This window comes from Coregonus lavaretus, assembly GCF_964263955.1.
Source record: "Coregonus lavaretus genome assembly, chromosome: 20".
Taxonomy (NCBI): Eukaryota; Metazoa; Chordata; class Actinopteri; order Salmoniformes; family Salmonidae; genus Coregonus; species Coregonus lavaretus.
This window is the reverse complement of record NC_140007.1, coordinates 44,990,023-45,005,734: the sequence shown is the minus strand read 5'-3', so window position 1 is coordinate 45,005,734 and position 15,712 is coordinate 44,990,023. Positions and strand designations below refer to the sequence as shown.

At 43.2% G+C, this 15,712-nt stretch overlaps 2 pseudogenes across 2 annotated transcripts in view; both read left to right on the top strand.

Moving 5' to 3' along the window:
- The first annotated feature begins 230 nt into the window (after positions 1-230).
- Positions 231-2,587, top strand: LOC311148188 (E3 ubiquitin-protein ligase TRIM35-like; annotated as a pseudogene). Its single transcript has 7 exons — positions 231-252; positions 629-705; positions 940-1,179; positions 1,772-2,000; positions 2,106-2,128; positions 2,221-2,333; positions 2,547-2,587. The product of its transcript is annotated as an E3 ubiquitin-protein ligase TRIM35-like (transcript).
- Positions 2,588-4,759: 2,172 nt separating this feature from the next.
- The window catches only part of LOC311148187 (S-adenosylhomocysteine hydrolase-like protein 1), a 36,997-nt pseudogene continuing 26,044 nt past the window's right edge, over positions 4,760-15,712 (top strand). Inside the window, exon 1 of the transcript in view lies at positions 4,760-4,951. The product of the transcript in view is annotated as an S-adenosylhomocysteine hydrolase-like protein 1 (transcript). The remainder of the gene's footprint in view (positions 4,952-15,712) is intronic.

Below are 15,712 nucleotides of genomic sequence, written 5' to 3'. Positions count from 1 at the left end.
ATACTGTTTGTGACTGGTGGCCACCAATGACGCCAACATACCGTTTGTGACCGGTGGTCTCCTCTGTCTCGCCCGGCTGGTGGCCAATGGTCACACAGTATCTTAGCACTTTTTAACAGTAGATAAAACATAAAACAACCGCAGAGAACTACTGTATCCTTGTACACGTACACTGTCTCATACCTTCCAGGTAGCTCCACCCCTGACACACCTGTTAGCAGGAAGTGGTCATGTTCAGATCAGAACAGCACTGTAACATTCAGCTATTCAGCATTCAGCCTACAGAACAAAACATTTTTACATTTTAGTCATTTAGCAGACGCTCTTATCCAGAGCGACTTACAGTTTTAGTGAGTGCATACATTTTCATACTGCCCCCCCCATGGGAATCGAACCCACAACCCCTGGCGTTGCAAGCGCCACGCTCTAACAGCTGAGCTACAGGGGACTAAAATCCTTCTAAAGATTCATTCTAAACTACAATTGAAGAACATCAAACCCTCTATCCAAGTTCTACTGACTCCACTGCTACGGCTTCTCAAAATAAGTAATCTTCATCTCAGAATCGGATTACAGAAGAGGGAAGGTGGCGAGAAAAGAGCATCTTCTGAACCTGCTCTCTCTGAAGACTATTTTTCCTGTCCTGTGTGCTGTGCCATCTTCAAGGATCCAGTTGTCCTACCATGTACCCACAGCATTTGTAAAGTCTGCAGAATTTCTGGAAACAGAAGAAATCTCAGGAATTTCCAGTGTATCTGAAAATATTGTCAATGGACCTTCCTGTAACCTGGTGTTAAAGAACCTGTGGTTAGGCCTTTGAAGGATATAAGTCAGAGAGCTTAATCTGGGTCTGAGGTACAGGAGGAATTTCAGAGAGATTCAGCTGGGTTTGAGGTACAGGAGGGGATTCGGAGAGCTTAATCTGGGTCTGAGGTACAGGAGGGGATTCAGAGAGATTCAGCTGGGTCTGAGGTACAGGAGGGGATTCAGAGAGATTCAGCTGGGTCTGAGGTACAGGAGGGGATTCAGAGAGATTCAGCTGGGTCTGAGGTGCTCTGCAGTATGCACAGTGAGAAACTCAAGCTCTGCTGTCTGGAGGATAAACAGCCTATCTGTTTGGTGTGTTAGACTTCAAAGGAACATAAAACGCATGACTGCATCCCACTAGATGAAGCTCCTGTAGAAATATGCTTTGACATGTTTCATTTCTCATCTAAAGTGATTGTGGCATTCGTGTGTAGAACAGTTCTGTCCTGTCATCATAGAAACCCAGTGTGCCAACTCTACAGGCCAACAAACTCCCACAGAAACACACACCTACTACATTGATACACACACACATAAAGTGACGCACACCTACATAACCTACAACGTGTAGGAGGTAGACAAGAACCATCTTTAAAATCTTCTTTGGTCCCCTTTTCTCTTGGCAGTAATGTTTTTGTTTCATTCCAGGAGGAAGTTAAAACGACTGAATCCTCTACAGAAGAAGCTGAAGGCCTTCAATTAAGTTAAACTGACCTGTGATCAAACAACAGAGTACAATAAGGTAAGAGATCGGAGTGATGCTGAGATACTATGGTGCTATACACATTTCACCCTGTGTAATAATGGTTGTTGCAAGGGGTTTGCATCTTTTAGTGTAATGACTGGGGTGTTGGTTTGACAGTTGCTGGACCTGGTTTCGAGTCCTGTTTGGGGCTACCCCCCCCCCCAAATTAGCTACAATATTGACATTATTATCTGAGACATTGTTCTCTGTTCTCTCCAGACACAGGCCAAGCACACAGAGAGGCAGATTAAGGGAGTTTGAGAAGCTTCACCAGTTTCTACGAGAGGAAGAGGAGGCCAGGATAGCTGCACAGAGCGAGGAAGAGGAGAGGAAAAGTCAGATGATGAAGAACAAGATTGAGGAGATGAGCAGACTGATGTCATCACTTTCAGACACTATCAGAGCCCTCGAGGAGGAGTTGAGAGCTGAGGACATCTCATTCCTGCAGGTAAGCATTGCTCTAAACTTAGCAAGCAGACAAGAGAGGACTGCTATGTTGATTGGTACTCCCATTGATAACATGGATTTAATTTTCTAACTTGTGTCTCTGCAGAATTTTAAGTCCACCATGGAAAGGTAAGTGATCTGCCTCCTGTCTCTCTCCTCTCTGTGGTTCTGAACCCAACCCCACAGCAGCACTGACTCCTGAATGTTCTTCCAGAGCCCAGTACGCACTGCCAGATCCAGAGAGGGTCTCTGGAGCTTCTGATAGACGTGGCCAAACACCTGGGCAACCTGCAGTTCAGAGTCTGGGAGAAGACGACGAGAATAGTTAATTATAGTGAGTATTGGTACAAAACACCATTTACATAGACACATTTTTAATAATAGACTTAAATTGTTTAGCACCTTTCGTACAATACATTGGAGCCTATTGTACACACACAGTTGTTTAACATTACATTCTGTATGTGTAAATGGCAGCCCAAAAAAAATTCTATCAATATTTATATATATATTATTGATATAATATGCCTCTGTTCTCTCTGTTGAGCTCCTGTGACGCTGGACTCCAACGTGTCAGACCACTGTTGAGAGACAGCAGCTTCCTGACAACACGGAGATGTTTTGATTACCTTGAGTGTGGACTGGGGGCTCTAATTCAGGGACGCAGCTGGGAAGTGAAGGTTGGGGAGAATACACACTGCCACAGAGTCTGTCCAGAGGAAGGGAACCAGTGACTTTTGGGGGTGGATCCTGGTGTATTGTTTTTTTTGTTATACAATGATGTACCACTAGGCCCACCGTGAGACAGAAACTCCAGAAGATCAGAGTGCAGCTGGACTAAGAGACACTCATTATTCTCTGACCCTGTCAGTAACACACAACTACTGAGAGAGTCTTTCCACACCTTTGCAATTGTTGTGAACTTTGTCCTCTTAAGATATTACCTGTGAAGGTGTCTGTATCTGTGGGTTCTGCCTCCGTCTGAATCAGGGACCTTCACAGCCGTGGGAAATAGTTTGGGGTGCTGCCGACTATTCATTCCTTTTCCATTTTAGTAGACGCTCTTTGCCAGAGTAACTTACAGTAGTGAGTGCATACATTTTCATACTTTTTCGTAGTGGTCCCCCATGGGAATACGAACCCACAACCCTAGTGTTGCAAGCGCCATGCTCTACCAACTGAGCCACATCATCACAAACCACTTGATGACTCAATGTACTCAAATACTGTATTGTGCATTGTTTTTCTTCATGGTGATGGAAGGTCTACAGGTTCAAACCTAGATGACCAGCCTATGTACAATACAATAACGTACATTTACATTAAGTGGTTTGTAAGGATGGTAGATTAATACTGCACAAAAAGTGGTTGTTTTCCATGTTATTTGATCAAGACAAATATTTAATTTGATGTGGATGTTTTGTGTCGTCGCCCATAACTTTGCACCTATTGATGTAAATGTTTGAGGACAGGGTTTTGTTCTTTCTGGATTCCATTAGAATGACGATCACAGAGAAAGGGACAGGGCAACAACTCTTACAGAAAGGGACAGGGCAACAACTCTTACAGAAAGGGACAGGGCAACAACTCTTACAGAAAGGGACAGGGCAACAACTCTTACAATTCCAACTATTGAATCCTGCAAGATACTGTTCTTAATTATACAACTACTTTTATTTTTCCAAAGTGGAGATGCTGATTTGTTGTTGTTGTTGCCTGTGCTACATATGTATCATTCTGCTAATACTAGTAGACCTAGTAAAGGCCCAGTGCACTACTTTTGTGATATATATATATATTTTTTTATATAATAGTTATTAATAAAAAAAAATATATATTCTAATTTTTCAGGGGATGCTGCAGTACCCTCAGCGCCGCTACTTCCGGTGGCTATGGGGACCTTATGCTGTAAATGAGTCCATGTCAGATTGTGATGGAGTGAAAGAGGACCTTTCTCCATCAAGACAATCTCTGCTCTTCATCTCATCAAACAGTAAAAAACGTGTTTTAATTTAGGAGGTATTTTTTCATTTTATGACGCAGTCCTTCAGGGATGATAGATCCGTTTTTTGTGGTTAACTAATCTTGGTTACCCAGAAGTAAAATTCTCCCGAAAGTTCGTCATTTACACAGAATCTGTCCACAAGAGATTTGTGGTTAACAAATTATTTGACTGTGAACTCTTTCGTGTAACATCTGTTCATTAAATTATAATACATTTCATTGATCATCAATACACAAAAATCTAAACTTCAACAAAATTGACTATGGTGGGCTAGCAATTGTCATGATGCTATCCAAAAGTGTACCACAAGTGAGATGGGGTCGAGTCCCGCTCTCATTGGACACACGAGCGGTCCCTTCTCACCTTCTCGGCTGGCCATTGGCTGAGAGCCTCCCACATCCCGCCCACTCATTCAGGTGACTGCTCTAACAAACCGCCCACTTCGGATGCTGAGCTTGTGACTGAGTGACAACCGACTGTAACTGGTAAACCGGCCGATGACCGAAAAGAAAAGTAGGCTACACACTCCACGCTGCTCAGTGCTTACACGCTAGCTACTAATATTCAGGATAGTACAAGGTCCATCTCTTGATTTTGCGCTCAGCGGACTGTTTCGGAAAGCAACGTAAGCTCACCGGACAACGAGAAGAGAGCAGTGCGTGACAGCAGAGAGAGGACTAGCCTACACAGTTGCCTACCAAGTCGGACATCATCACAATTCTCAACCAAGAGGTCTGAATCACTTGAATGCGAAGATGACAGACGCGGTCGTGGACGGCAAATTGGAGGCGGTGAAACAGGCAACGAAATATGTGAAAGAGACCGAGAACGTCGCGGAAAAATATTCTGCGATGACCGTTAGCAAGAACAGCGACATGAACATGAATGTTGGTGAATTGCAGTCTGCCGCATTCACTGCGGTGCCAACTCTCAAATCTGTCAAGAAGGTAAGAATGACAAAGTCGTGTGCACTGAGCATCGTCATCAACATTCACTACATTATAGATGCAGTTTTGCCACAATTATCCTATGCGGGTTTATGGATGGATGGGTGCAGGACCTGCCTGCTGTATCATAGTGACTCATGTTTCTTAAAGAAAAAAAAAACATCCTATTGCATCTCTGACCTTCTAAAATATCCAATTTAAATTCACCTTATGTTAGCCAATGATAAATATTGTATTTATTTACAGGGAAATTCCCTGAATTTATAGCAGGACTGTTATTCTTATAATATAGGCCAGGGGTACTGAACTCTGACCCTACAAGGTCCGGAGCCTGCTGGTTTTCTGTTCTACCTGATAATTAATTGCACACACCTGGTGTCCCAGGTCTAAATCAGTCCCTGATTAGACGGGAACAATGACAATGCAGTTCAACTGGCTTCTAGGTCCAGAGTTGAGTTTGAGGGATATAGTAGATCAGTCTATTCAAGACCCGTGCAAGTGCTTCCAGTCAGGTGTCCCAGCTGAGCAGTGAGCACCTTGATCGATCTATTACTCAGACCCAGATAGAAAAGCTAATCATCTGCAAAGTTGTAGCTAATTAACTGCATTATTAACAGCATTATTCATCAGGAGGCTGCTTCAAAAACAACGACCAAACTCTACAACACTCCTAATCAGGAGCGCAACTTTGGTTTTAGAAGTGGGGGGACGGAGGGACGACAACCTGGCAGGGGGTCCTCCCTCAGAATAGTTTTGGGCATCTAAAGCTAATTTCCTGCATTCATACTAGGGCTGTCCCCTGACTAAAAAATATCTTGGTCCACCAAGAGTAGTCTTTTCTTTCGACCAACCGATTGGTCAAAATGTTAAAACGTCTATTTTTCCATAGGCCAATATAGACACACCCTGTGTGTTTGAAAATGTACTGAACTTGTCTGATGCTTTAAGCACCCTGTTTGGTTAATAATGAAGACACACAAATGACTCGACGGAGCCAGAGATCAAGATAACCTAACCAGAAGAAAAAAACCTGTTCCCGACCCGCCTTCTCTCGCTGCTGCTGGCCTCTGCCATTATGGCGCCGGTAATAGGCTACACCAGTGGTCGGCAAACTTTTCCATTTGGAGTGCCAATTTATCTTGCCATTTCTACCAATCTGTGTGGCAGTTATGATTTTCATATGCACATTTTCGTGGAACAGTTTCATTTCATTTATTGTAGTCTTTGTATCTAAAAATGATTGTCTGTGGTTAATCTACATTCTATCTAAATGAAAATTATACAAATCTAAAAGTAACTTTTATTGCCATTGCCAAATATGTAATAATAGCCTACATAAAGCCACACACTTTTTTTTGCAGCCTGCAGGTAGAAAATATCCTGATTTAAAAATAAATATCCTATACATCACATTGGCTACGCTTGGCCTGTCTGCAACGATCTTGAAACATTGTATCAACTATCAACCGGGTTGCCCCAAAACTTGCGCTAGCAAACTTGAAACATTATATAAAATATTTATAGTTTCCCGCGCCAGTGAGCTCGAGACAGACACAGCTGTAGGCTATATGTGCAAAAGATAAGAAGTAATCAGGTATTTTATGATGCTTCCACTGGATCAGAGCATTACATTTTTCCCTTTCATTCAGAGTGGTTAACAAAAGGGAGAGAGTTTGAAATATTGTTCAAGTACTTTGAGGAACTATTGTCATTCTCAATTGATTCTAGAAACAGACTTTAAATTACTTTGAGAAGCTCCACAGCTCATTATTGGTGGTAAGTTAAGACAATCAGAAATACTATCAGACATCCCCAAATGGGCACATTCATAGGCCTACATTTGCGCGCTGGCCAGGTAGACTAGTCCTACTTCTATATGCATAATCAGGTGCGCGTCCTTTCTCAACATTGACAGGAGCGTTTCAAACAAAAGATGATGAATAGATTGACAACTCGTAAATGGAATGAAATAAACAGAAACTTGTTTCTCAACAGTGTAGCATAGGTTGTGAGTTCTGCTATACACATGTCCACTCCTGACAATGAGAACAGTAAATTAAGCGTGAGGCCCTGCGTCTGAACCCCGCCCTGTGCAACTGGGTCCTGGACTTCCTGACGGGCCGCCCCCCCCAGGTGGTGAAGGTAGGAAACAACATCTCCACTTCGCTGATCCTCAACACTGGGGCCCCACAAGGGTGCATGCTCAGCCCCCTCCTGTACTCCCTATTCACCCATGACTACGTGGCCAAGCACGCCTCTAACTCAATCATCAAGTTTGCAGACGACACAACAGTAGTAGGCTTGATTACCAACAATGACGAGACCGCCTACAGGGAGGAGGTGAGGGCTCTGGGAGTGTGGTGCCAGGAAAATAACCTCTCACTCAACGTCAACAAAACAAAGGAGAAGATCGTGGACTTCAGGAAACAGCAGAGGGTGCACCCCCCTATCCACATCGACGGGACCCAGTGGAGAAGGTGGAAAGCTTCAAGTTCCTTGGCGTACACATCACTGACAAACTGAAATGGTCCACCCACGCAGACAGTGTGGTGAATAAGGCACAACAGAGCCTCTTCAACCTCAGGTGGCTGAATAAATTTGGCTTGGCACCTAAAACCCTCACAAACTTTTACAGATGAGAGCATCCTGTCGGGCTGTATCCCCGCCTGGTACGGCAACTGCACCACCCGCAACCGCAGGGCTCTCCAGAGGGTGGTGCGGTCTGCCGAACGCATTACCGGGGGCAAACTACCCGCCCTCCAAGACACCTACAGCACCCGATGTCACAGGAAGGCCAAAAAGACCATCAAGGACATCAACCACCCGAGCCACTGCCTGTTCACCCCGCTATCATCCAGAAGCGAGGTCAATACAGGTGCATCAAAGCTGGGACTGAGAGAATGAAAAACAGCTTCTATCTCAAGGCCATCAGACTGTTAAATAGCCATCACTAGCACATTAGAGGCTGCTGCTGCCTATTGAAATCACTGGCCACTGTAATAAATGGAACACTAGTCACTTTAATAATGTTTACATATCTTGCACTACTCATCTCATATGTATATACTGTATTCTATTCTATAATATTCTACTGTATCTTAGTCCATGCCGCTCTGTCATTGCTTGTCCATATATGTATATATTCTTAAATTCCATTCCTTACTAGATTTGTGTGTATTGGGTATATGTTGTGAAATTGTTAGATATTACTTGTTAGATATTATTGCACTGTCGGAGCTAGAAGCACAAGTATTTCGCTACACCCGGAATAACATCTGCTAAACACGTGTATGTGACAAATAACATTTGATTTGACTAATAATAATATATTAAATGCATTAACAGAAATTACCATAACCAAACAAACATTGCAGATGATAAATGATGGGAATTAACTGTAAATGTAGGCTAGTACTGGTGAATAATATAGTGAAGACATTAAAACTATGAAATGACACATATGGAATCATGTAGTAACCAGAAAGGTGTTCAACAAATCAAAATATATTTTATATTTGAGATTCTTCAAAGTTGCCACCCTTTGCCTTGATGACCACTTTGCACACCCTTGACATTCTCTCAATCAGCTTCACATGGAATGCTTTTCCAACTGTCTTGAAGGAGTTCCCACACATGCTGAGCACTTGTTGGGTTGAGGTCGGGGGATTGTGGAGGCCAGGTCATCTGATGCAGCACTCCATCACTCTCCTTCTTGGTCAAATAGCCCTTACACAGCCTGGAGGTGTGTTGGGTCATTTTCCTGTTGAAAAACAAATGATAGTCCCACTAAGCGCAAACCAGATGGGATGGCGTATCGCTGCAGAATGCTGTGGTAGCCATGCTGGTTAAGTGTGCCTTGAATTCTAAATAAATCACTGACAGTGTCACCAGCAAAGCACCATCACACCTCCTTCTCCATCCTTCAAGGTGGGAACCACACATGCGGAGATCATCCGTTCACAAACTCTGCGTCTCACAAAGACCAAAGGACAGAATTCCAGCAGTCTAATGTCCATTGCTTGTGTTTCTTGGCCCAAGCAGGTCTCTCCTTCTTATTGCTGTCCTTTAGTAGTGGTTTCTTTGCAGCAATTTGACCATGAAGGCCTGATTCACCCAGTCTCCTCTGAACAGTTGATGTTGAGATGTGTCTGTTACTTGAACTATGTGAAGCATTTATTTGAGCTGCAATTTCTGAGGCTGGTAACTGTAATGAACTTATCCTCTGCAGCAGAGGTAACTCTGGGTCTTCCATTCCTGTGGCGGTCCTCATGAAAGCCAGTTTCATCATAGCGCTTGATGGTTTCTGCGACTGCACTTGAAGAAACTTTCAAAGTTCTTAATATTTTCTGGATTGACTGACCTTCATGTCTTAAAGTAATGATGGACTGTCATTTCTCTTTGCTTATTTGAGCTGTTCTTGCCATAATATGGACTTGGTCTTTTACCAAATAGGTATATCTTCTGTATACCAACCCTACCTTGTCACAACACAACTGATTGACTCAAACGCATTAAGAAGGAAAGAAATTCCACAAATTAACTTTTAACAAGGCAGACCTGTTAATTGAAATGCATTCAAGGTGACTACCTCATGAAGCTGGTTGAGAGAATGCCAAGAGTGTGCAAAGCTGTCATCAAGGCAAAGGGTGGCTACTTTGAAAAATCTCAAATCTAAAATATATTTTGATTTGTTTAACACTTTTTTTTTGGGTACTACATGATTCCATATGTGTTATTTCATAGTTTTGATGTCTTCATTATTATTCTACAATGTAAAAAATAGTAAAAATACAGAAACCCTTGAATGAGTAGGCGTTCTAAAACTTTTGACTGGTACTGTATGTAATGGGGAATTGATAGACACAGCAAACACTGCACACAATGAAGTTATGAAACAATGAATACCCATGAAATGGCGGGAGAAAGTGCATTCTGGAGAGAGACGTGCCTTGTGCATCTGAGTCACAATCCCCATATTCTTGGACCGTGGGATCCCTGCGGCCTCCTCAATGGACAGGCGCAAATCATACAGGTGTCATACGTGTGCCATGGAAAAAAAGTATCTATTTGCGACTGCTCGACACCAACAAAATTGGATGTTTTCAATACAAACCCCTTTTTAAAGTTGCACAGTATACCCTCAATCTTGTAATAAATGAAATCTAGTGAAACATACAGTTGAAGTCGGAAGTTTACATACACTTAGGTTGGAGTCATTAAAACTCGTTTTTCAACCACTCCACAAATTTCTTGTAGCTCAGTTGGTAGAGCATGGCGCTTGCAACGCCAGGGTTGTGGGTTCGATTCCCACGGGGGGCCAGTATGAAAAATGTATGCACTCAATAACTGTAAGTCGCTCTGGATAAGAGCGTCTGCTAAAATGACTAAAAAAAATTGTAAATTAGGAAATTTTGTTAGGGTATTAATGACTAAAATGTAAATGTACCACGCAACCGTCATACCGCTCAGGAAGGAGAAGCGTTCTGTCTCCTAGAGATGAACGTACTTTGGTGCGAAAAGTTCAAATCAATCCCAGAACAACAGCATAGGACCTTGTGAAGATGCTGGAGGAAACAGGTACAAAAGTATCTATATCCATAGTAAAACGAGTCCTATATCGACATAACCTGAAAGGCCGCTCAGCAAGGAAGAAGCCACTGCTCCAAAACCGCCATAAAAAAGCCAGACTACAGTTTGCAACTGCACATGGGGACAAAGATTGTACTTTTTGGAGAAATGTCCTCTGGTCTGATGAAACAAAAATAGAACTGTTTGGCCATAATGACCATCGTTATGTTTGGAGGAAAAAAGGGGGGGTGGCTTGCAAGTCAAAGAACACCATCCCAACCGTGAAGCACGGGGGTGGCAGCATCATGCTGTGGGGGTGCTTTGCTGCAGGAGGGACTGGTGCACTTCACAAAATAGATGGCATCATGAGGAAGGAAAATTGTGGATATATTGAAGTAACATCTCAAGACATCAGTCAGGAAGTTAAAGCTTGGTCGCAAATGGGTCTTCCAAATGGACAATGACCCCAAGCATACTTCCAAAGTTGTGGCAAAATGGCTTAAGGACAACAAAGTCAAGGTATTGGAGTGGCCATCACAAAGCCCTGACCTCAATCCTATAGACAATTTGTGGGCAGAACTGAAAAAGCGTGTGCGAGCAAGGAGGCCTACAAACCTGACTCAGTTACACCAGCTCTGTCAGGAGGAATGGGCCAAAATTCACCCAACTTATTGTGGGAAGCTTGTGGAAGGCTACCTGAAACGTTTGACCCAAGTTAAACAATTTTAAAGGCAATGCTACCAAATACTAATTGAGTGTATGTAAACTTCTGACCCACTGGGAATGTGATGAAAGAAATAAAAGCTGAAAGAAATCATTCTCTCTACTATTATTCTGACATGTCACATTCTTAAAATAAAGTGGTGATCCTAACTGACCTAAATCTATTACCTAACCTATTCCAGAATGGCAATGACCCAAAACACACGGCCAAGGCAACAAAGGCGTGGCTCAAGAAGAAGCACATTAAGGTCCTGGAGTGGCCTAGCCAGTCTCCAGACCTTAATCCCATAGAAAATCTGTGGAGGGAGCTGAAGGTTCGAGTTGCCAAACGTCAGCCTCGAAACCGTAATGACTTGGAGAAGATCTGCAAAGAGGAGTGGGACAAAATCCCTCCTGAGATGTGTGCAAACCTGGTGGCCAACTACAAGAAACATCTGACCTCTGTGATTGCCAACAAGGGTTTTGCCACATAGTACTAAGTCATGTTTTGCAGAGGGGTCAAATACTTATTTCCCTCATTAAAATGCAAATAAATTTATAAAATTTTTGACATGCGTTTTTCTGGATGTTTTTGTTGTTATTCTGTCTCTCACTGTTCAAATAAACCTACCATTAAAATTATAGACTGATCATTTCTTTGTCAGTGGGCAAACTTACAAAATCAGCAGGGGATCAAAGACTTTTTTCCCTCACTGTACATCTACTGGTGAAAACTAGCCAAGTTAATTTACTTCTGTTGAAACGGGACAAAAAGGCTACAAAATTGACAGATGGCTAGAGCTGACTGTGGTAGCTACTTACATTTACATTTAAGTAATTTAGCAGACGCTCTTATCCAGAGCGACTTACAGTTAGTGCATACATTATTTTTTATTTTTTATTTATTTTTTTATACCCCCTGTGGGAATCGAACCCACAACCCTGGCGTTGCAAACGCCATGCTCTACAAACTGAGCTACATCCCCTGCCGGCCATTCCCTCCCTCCCCTACCCTAGACGACGCTGGGCCAATTGTGCGCCGCCCCGTGGGTCTCCCGGTCGCGGCCGGCTCCGACAGAGCCTGGATTCGAACCAGGATCTCTAGTGGCACAGCTAGGACTGCGATGCTGTGCCTTAGACCACTGCGCCACTTGGTAGCTAGTGTTAGGTTCTGACAAATACAGAGTAAAAATTTGCGGACAACTACGAAAAGCTCAAATCAAGTTTATTCACCCAAAGGGTCAACCAGCTGAAAAGACAAAAACACAAGTTAATATACCCCACTTTAGGTGAAGTCTCCTCCTTTCTCTAAACATTACATCTTTATTACTAGGCAGGAAGTTAAATGATGTGGGTAATCAACTGTTCCTTCCCCTTCATGTGACGTGACCTGACCTGACCTGACCTCGGCCCCCATTCCTCACTAATCCACAGCTATCTACTCTTATCTGACCCCACCATATACATTCCTACTACATATAACCATTAACTTCTGGTGTAGCAAGTATTTCAAATTACAACCCAACAACTGAAACCAGACTTTGGCCCTTCTCTTCTCTATAGGATACCTGATGTCTAACAATAACATGTTCTGACAGAATGTAAACCCGTTGCCTTCCCCTCTCTCCCTCAGTAACATTAATAAGGATATTTCACATTTCAAGTTTAGAACTAGCTAGTTCATTTTCTTTCGACAGAACTTCAGTCGAGAGGGGATGAAACATTAGCTAACGTTACATGTCAGTTACACTACTAGCTCAGCACTGGGAATAAATACTTTTTTTTCTGTTAAGTTAAACAGCAGTTACCTTGCCAGCTACATCAGTCAAATATAGAGTAGCCAGTTTCTGCTCTGCTTGCTTTTACAACTCTGAGAAAAGTGCAACACACAGACAGCAGCACCGTGCTGGTCAGAAGCTGCACAGAAGCTTTGCCTTCAGACAGCCTGTCCGCATGCTCTGTGGTGTCAACGTGGTCGTAAATCCAGCCGGCTGAAACTACCAAACAGCCTACCCGACCGCTTTGAGGCATCTCCGGTGCCGCTTTTTTGTATCACAGTGCAAGGATAAAACTGTGGGGGACAAAACTTCAATTTTAGAATGTATGTGTGTGTGTGGGGGGGGGGTTATGTGGCCTCCGTCCCCAGTGGAAGTTGCGCCCCTGATCCCAATTGTAGCCAGTTTGTTGTGGCCAGTTATTTTTAAATGCAGCTAAATTGGGACATGATTTCAGCTAAACATAGGGCATGGCAAAGTGACAGTGAAAGTTGAAGCTTATTTACTGCATTTCTACAGAATTTAAAAAAACTCTCTAAAATGCTATTCGGAGAACAGCAAAAACAAACAAAATTGACTCCAGCCATTATCACCTTGGCTGCTGTAACTTCATTCACCTCAGTTGATAAGGGACATAAATAACATTTGTTTTACAACAACTAGCTGCTAAACACTAGCTCTGCGCTGCGATTAAAAACTCTAGTTTAGTTTCATGTCTGGTCAAACAGCAGTTACCTAGCCATTTACAGCCATCATTCCACCTCATGCTGTTCACTGCAGCCAGGCAAACAGCCTTCCCGCCCGCTCCGAGGCGTCCACATGGTCCTAAAGCCAGCCCTAATATGCTAAACTGCTATTGTCTTTTAATCGGGATTGGAATAATAATATAATAATAATATGCCATTTAGCAGACGCTTTTATCCAAAGCGACTTACAGTCATGCGTGCATAATTTTTTTTGTGTATGGGTGGTCCCGGGGATCGAACCCACTACCTTGGCGTTACAAGCGCCGTGCTCTACCAGCTGAGCTACAGATGATTTTAATACTCTGCCATACCCGATTGACACCCCTGTGAGACTAATAGCAAAAGGCCAGGGCCAGCGGTATGTTTAGATTTTAGTTCCAGACTTGTGACACAGTGCCTTGCAGTCAGAGACTGAAGAAGGCTTTCGGGATGTACCTACATTAGACCGTCAGAGGATGAGAACACAATGAACTATGTTTGGCCACAATCAGCGTCTGAAACGATCATTAGTGTCATTCTGTATTATATTCTGGTTGATAACAGATTGCTGTTGTTAAAACATGCTGTTGTAAAAAAAAAACATGTTACAACATATTGAGGAACATTCAGGGAGTTTATATAGTTTGTTTACAACAAATGTTTTAACCTGTTTTTATGATCAGGAATGTGTTCTCTGTACGTTCCTAAATATGTCCGATTCCCTGCCTTGACTGGTGAACAACCGCTAGAGACTAAATACTTGATAATCGCCCGAGTGTTTCAGTAAAGACAGACCCGGTGAAGGGATGGCAGTAGCTGGGCTGCTACAGGAGGAAACGTGCTTCAATAGCATAGAGGGATGTGCATTGAAATGATGGACTGAGGTGCACTGGGCTTATTTAACTCTCTGTTGTGTGTGTGGGTCCCAAATGGCATTCCCCAATCCCAATATAGTGCACTACTTCTGATCAGAGCCCTATGAACCCATGGCCAAAGGTAGTGCACTTTAAAGGGAATAGGGTGCTATTTGGGATACACGCCGTGACAGACTATTAACATATATACTGGCCGGCGCACGCAAGATTTAGGCCTAGTTCTGGGTTTGGATTAATTGAGCTCAGAACACATCACTGCTGAGTGTCTGACCCCCCCCCCCCCCCCCTGATTTAGCCATGACAATATGTGGACTGAGGACTATCTAATTTGCCAATGGCACTGACTGAGGTGTACCGTACTGCACTGTCTGGATTTGAATCATATGCTTAGTAACCCCAGAATGTACACAGGCCAAGTCTTTGGTTTATACTGTAGCATGACATCCAGGGGTTACGTCCCAAATCGCACCCTATTTCCTGTACAGTGCACTACTTTTGACCAGGGCCCATAGGAAATACTAGGCTGTCTTTTGGGACGCGTCACAGAGCTTATACAACTCGGAAACATATTGCTGCAGACCCCCCCTCTTAGGCCTGACGATATGTGGACTGAGTTGCCAGAGCCTCAGCCTGCAGGGATTCTGGGCCGTGAACACAAAGCCCCTCAGAGTAGCAGTGCTGATCTAGGATCACATCCCCCGCCGTTCATATCATCCTATTCATTATGGTCTAAAAGGGAAAACTTTATAAAGGGGAAAACTTATCCAAGTTTTCCCTTTTTTAAGACCATAAGTAATAGGATTATATGAACGGCGGGGGATGTGATTCTAGAACAGCGCTCCTGCTCTGATGCTCTTTGTGATTACGGGGTCCTGGTGTTTTAAACACACTGGATATGGGAGGAATGTGCTCTGAGTCTTATGAAAATAAATCTCTGTGTTATGAATTCATGTGAGAGGCTGAGAGCCAGGGCTCCCTGCTGTGGTCAAACTGTGCCACCTATAGAGTGTTAAAGTCTTGAGTAAGAAGATGGATTTACAGGGTCAAAATGGTGAAGAAAATTATGTCAACACTGAAGTTGAACATGGATTATGGCAATTATTCAAAAATCTTTAC